Source organism: Triticum dicoccoides, chromosome 7B, assembly GCF_002162155.2.
Source record: "Triticum dicoccoides isolate Atlit2015 ecotype Zavitan chromosome 7B, WEW_v2.0, whole genome shotgun sequence".
In the NCBI taxonomy this organism is placed as follows: domain Eukaryota; kingdom Viridiplantae; phylum Streptophyta; class Magnoliopsida; order Poales; family Poaceae; genus Triticum; species Triticum dicoccoides.
In genome coordinates, this window is record NC_041393.1 from 205,597,210 (window position 1) to 205,603,032 (window position 5,823).

The window sequence follows — 5,823 nt, forward strand, 5'->3', positions numbered from 1 at the left end:
TAGTGGCTTGGTAGTCGTTGGGGTGGTGTGGCGGTGCTCGGCACCTTTGTATCTTGCCTCGAGTGTGTGTGTCGTGTGCGGTGGTGGCGTGAGTTTGTATCATGTTGCTTGTGGATATGTGCTTTATATATAAAGCGGGGCGAAAGTCTTTTTCGATCTTAAGGACAGAGAACCCAACAATACAACTTTAGCTGCTATCAAAATAAACTGCATAGTAGCTAGCAATGAATGTGGTTTGCTTCAATCCATCACATCAACTACCTGTGAAAGATTAAGAAACAAAACCCGCTTAAATGGACTAATTATCTTTTGCCATGTAAAACAATTCAATGGACCAATTAAACCAAAGGATCTTCCTTTCCAGGATAGGCGTGCGGTGAAATGATAGGCTTTGGTAACTTTAGTGGTTCTTCTTTAGCTGAATATATGCCCAAAATTTCAGTGGGAAGCAAAAGTTGGTTGGATTAACAACTGAACCAACGGTCCTGACTTGCTAAACAAAGGATTAAGCAAAGTTCATTCTACCCACGTCCCATGTATCAGTGAATAGTGAATACCCTATGAACACAAGTATCTGGATTGCCGTATCAAGATAAATTTTCTCAAGCAATGATGAGTGGATTTGTTAGATAATTGGAATTACAGTTATGTTTGTTTGTAATTTAAGCATGGTAGAATCCATTTTCTACTTTGTTGAACATGACATATCTTGTACCTCTAGTCTTATCTTCTCTAGCCTTGTATAGCTAACTCCTAGAGATATGGTAGGACTAGTTACCTTGTCACGCAAGACATCCTGTGTATATAATGTAACCTACTCCATGAAATACAATGAGTTGCACCAGATATCCTCTCTACATGGTATCAGTTTTACCGCGATCTTCTGTCGCTTCCGCACACTTAAGCCGCCGCGCCTAACCCTAGTCGCCGCCGCGCCAACTCCTAAAGCCTTCCTGCCGCCGCCGTCGCTACTCCTCCCGTAGCCACCGCCGCCGCCTCCTCCCTCCCACGCCTCAAGCCGCCGCCGCCGCCACCTCTCTAGTAGCCGCCGCCGCCGCCGCTTCTCTTCTTCCCCCTGCCTCCACTACCCCTCTCCCGCCGCTACTCTCCGTCCTCTGTAGCCGTCGCCGCCCTCTTCCCCTCACCCATCGCAGCCACCGCTCCCTCCTCCTCTCACCACCACCCAAAACCCTAACCACCCGCCGTCTCCATGGCCAAGGCCGAAGCATCCGACGCCGGCTCCTTCTCCGGTGCCATGTTCACCTCCGATCGCCTCAACGAGATTCACATCAAGGACCACGTACCTGTCATCCTCGACCTCGACTCGCCATCCTACAACGCATGACGCACATACTTCGCGTTGCTGTTCCGCTCTTACCGTCTCATCGAGCACGTTGACGGGAGCGTTGACATCCGCGACATGAAGGACGACGACGAGTGGCTCGCTGTGGACTCCTGCATCGTCAAGTGGCTCTTCCTCACCATCTCCGGCAGCCTCTTCAACATGGTGAACGCCCGCGTTCCGTCCGCGTATGCTATGTGGACGCGCCTGTGTGATCTCTTCCTCGACAATCAACTACAGCGCCGCGTCTTTCTTCAAGGGGAGTTCTTCACTATGCAGCAAAACGATCTTTCGATCGATGAGTACTGCACGTGGCTGAAGGTTCTCGCCGATGAGCTACGCGACGTCGGCATGACCATCGACGACTCGGTCCTCCTCATCAACCTCCTCCGCGGCCTCTACCCCGACCTTGGCCAGTCCGCCGCCAACCTCTCCCTCATCACGTCGGCGTACGCGAAGGCGGTCACATACCTTCGCATGGAGAAAAAGCGTCTCCGTCACACCGCTCGGCAGGCGACCCACGCCGCTCTCCACGTCGGCCTCGCCGCCGGCCACGGCTCTTCCCCAACCAAGCCGGGGCCGCGCGCTCTCGCTCCTGCCCCGCCACCCGCGCCTGCGCCCTCCGGCGGCCGCAAGCAGAAGGGTCGCGGGGGCCGGGGCCGCAACTCCAACACGACGTCGCTCCCTCCTGCGCCCTCGGCGGCTGCCCCTCCCCGCCTTGGCTCTCGGGGTATAACCCATGGACGGGAGTAGTGCATGCCTACTCCATGCCCGTCCCCCGCCCACCAGCTCCGGGCATTCTCGGGCCACGGCCGAGCACCCCTCAGGCGCTGCTGACCGCACCAGTCCCTGCTGCGGCCTACGGTGGCCCGTCGGCCTATGGTGGTCCCTCGGCATACGGCGGTGCGTCGGGCTATGGTGCATATGGTGGCGCCCCTCCGGTCTACGACCCGGCGCTTCTCTCCGCCCTTCATGCTACCCCCTCGCCGAGCGCCTACAACGGAGGCGGCGATTGGTACATGGACACCGGCGCCGCTGCTCACATGGCCTCCAACCCCGGTATCTTATCCCGTGCTGCTCCCTATCCCTTCTCCTCCCGCATCATGGTTGGTGATGGCAGCTCTCTTCCCATCACCCATCATGGTTCATCCTCCCTTCTGTTACCCTCTTCTTCTTTAACTCTCAATAATGTGCTCGTTTCACCATCCTTAATTAAAAATCTTTGTTCTGTTCGTACTATTACTCGTGAAAATCCTGTCACTGTTGAGTTTGACGCTCTCGGTTTTTATGTTAAGGATGCTCGCTCCCGAAGGGTTCTGCACCGATGTGATTCTCCCGATGATCTCTACCCATGCGGTGCTTCTAGCAGTGGCCCGGTTGCTCTTCATGCCAACGTCTCGCTTTGGCACGCTCGTCTTGGTCATCCCGGCGCCGATGCTCTTCATAAAATTTTGAGCACTTTTCCCTTTTCATGTAATAAATCAGCGGTTCACACTTGTCATGCTTGCCGCATAGGAAAACACGTTCGTCTACCGTTTTCTTCATCTTCATCAATTGCTACTTTTCCCTTTGATGTTATTCATTGTGATGTTTGGACATCCCCCGTGCCTAGCAATTCGGGTTTATCATATTACCTTGTGATTTTAGATGACTTTTCACACTTCACTTGGACTTTTCCGTTACGCCGCAAATCCGATCGCCTCCACCCTCCACTCATTTTATGCCTACGTCAACACCCATTTTCATCTCACCATTGCTCATCTTCAAACCAATAACGGAAAAGAATTTGATAATCTCGCCATTCGTCATCTTCTATCCACTCATGGCACTATTTTTCGCTTAACTTGTCCATACACATCCCAACAAAACGGCCATGCCGAATGTGTTCTCCGCACCCTTAATGAGAGTGTCCGCGCTTTGCTCTTTCATGCGCACATGCCACCTCGCTTTTGGCCCGATGTGCTCGCCACCGCCACTCTCCTTCTCAACCTTCGGCCGTGTAAACCACGCTGGAACTATACCCCTCATCATCTTCTGTTTGGTTCTCCTCCATCATATGATGATCTTCACGTCTTTGGTTGCTTGTGTTATCCCAATATCACCGCTACCGCGCCCCACAAGCTTGCACCACGCTCTCTCGCTTGTGTCTTTCTTGGCTATCAACCCAACACCAAAGGTTTTCGCTGCTTCGACCCGGTCTCTCGTCGAGTGTTTGTCTCACGGCATGTTTACTTTGATGAAGCTGTTTTTCCCTTTGAGCAGGTTTCATCGACAGCAGCTCCGACCTTCGACGCTCCCACTCGACGGTCTCGGGGAGCCCTTGTGCTCCCTTCGCCGCGCTCGCCCTCTCCTTTGGCGGGCCCCTCAGGCCTCTCGGTGGGTTCTCACTCGCCGGCTCAGGAGGAGCCGGCATTGTCTCGGTCGGCGTCGCCCATGCACGTCACGGCCTCCCTGCCACCCGCGGCCACCCCGCCACCCGCGGCTCAACCTGCGGCTCTGTCGCCGTCACCATCGCGGTCACCCGCGGCCCTGTCGCCGTCGTCATCGCGGTCACCAGCGGCCCTGTTTGCGGCTCCGTCGTCGCTGCTGGTACGACCATCCGCGGTTTCGTTCGTGGCCCCGTCGCCGTCGCTGGTGCTGCCACCCGCGGCCTTGCCTGTAGTTTCGTCATCGCCACCCGCGGCCTCGCCGCCCTCGTCACCCGCCGTCTCGGCTGCGGTCACGCCGTCATCATCGGCGGTCCCGTCTCCAGCTTTGTCTGCCGCCTCGTCACCGGATGTCACCGTCGCCTCGTCTTCTCCCGAGGGTGTGGCTCCTCCTCGGCGACGGGCTCGGCCACCACCTCCGCCGCCTCATCATTCTATGGTGACACGTGCCAAGGACGGAATCCGGCAACCGAACCCTCGCTATCATAACCTCAGTGTCACGATCGTCTCACCCGTACCGTGCTCAGTGCGCTCTGCGTTGAGTGATCCGCATTGGCTTGCCGCCATGCGCTCTGAGTATGATGCCTCGTCGCCAACCGGACTTGGACGCTGGTTCCCTGTCCCCCTGGAGCTAACATCATTACTGGCAAGTGGGTCTTTCGGCATAAGTTCCTCCCGGGTGGTTCTTTGGACAGGTAGAAGGCCCGTTGGGTTGTTCGTGGCTTTGCACAACGTGCCGGTGTTGATTTCTCGGAGACCTTTTCTCCGGTTGTCAAACCCGCCACGATTCGTGTTGTCCTTCAGCTTGCTGCATCTTGTCATTGGCATGTTCATCAGCTCAACATCAACAATGCTTTTCTTTATGGTCATCTCCAGGAGCGTGTTCTATGTCACCAGCCCACTGGTTTTGTTGATCCCACTCGGCCTGATGATGTCTGCTTGCTCTCACGGTCTCTCCATGGTCTGAAGCAGGCGCCTCATGCTTGGTATCACCGCATTGCAGCATTCCTCACCGCTCTTGGGTTTCGCAGCACCACCTCGGACACATCGCCATTTGTGCTTCATTGAGGTGATCATGTCGCCATGCTTCTCTTATATGTTTACGATATTGTCATCACCGCCTCTCGAGCGGACATACTTCGCGATATCATCGGTCGTCTTGGTTCTGAGTTTCGGCTGAAGGACTTGGGCGCATTGCACTTCTTCCTCGGCATTAATGTGCGACGTGATGCCTCCGGATTTTTTCTCCATCAAGGACAATATGTTCTTGATCTCCTGGATCGTGCTGGTATGACCGACTGCAAGCCTGCTGCTACCCCTGCCGAGGCCAAGCCGAAGCTTTCTGCTACTGCTGGGCAACCTACTACCGATGCCGCTCTCTACCGCAGTATTGTTGGTGCTCTTCAGTACCTCATGCTCACCAGACCAGACATTCAGTTTGCGGTCCAGCAAGTTTGCTTGCATATGCACTCGCCTCGTGATGTTCACTGGTCCTTGGTCAAGCGCATTCTTCGGTATATTCGTGGCACACCGACCTTCAGTCTTCGTCTTCGTGCTTCTACCTCCACCGAGCTGCTCGCTTACACTGATGCAGATTGGGCTGGCTGTCCTGACACTCGAGGGTCTACATCGGGATATTGTGTCTTCTTTGGTGACTCTCTCATCTCTTGGTCCACCAAGCGGCAGCCCACCATTTCCCGCTCGAGTGCCTAGGCCGAGTACCATGTCGTCGCCAATGTTGTTGCCGAGACATGTTGGCTCCGTCAGTTACTTGGCGAACTTCGGGTTTCCATCCCGAAAGCTACGGTGGTTTACTGTGATAATGTTTCGGCCACCTATCTCACGGCCAACCCGGTGCAGCACAAGCGCACCAAACATATTGAACTTGATGTTCACTTTGTCCGCGAGAAGGTACAGTTGGGTCAGCTTCGTGTTCTTCATGTTCCGACCACCCAGCAGTTTGCCGACATTATGACCAAGGGGCTTCCAACCGCTGCATTCCAGGAGTTTCGTTCCAGTCTTTGCATCGCCGACGCCGACGCCTCGACTGCGGGG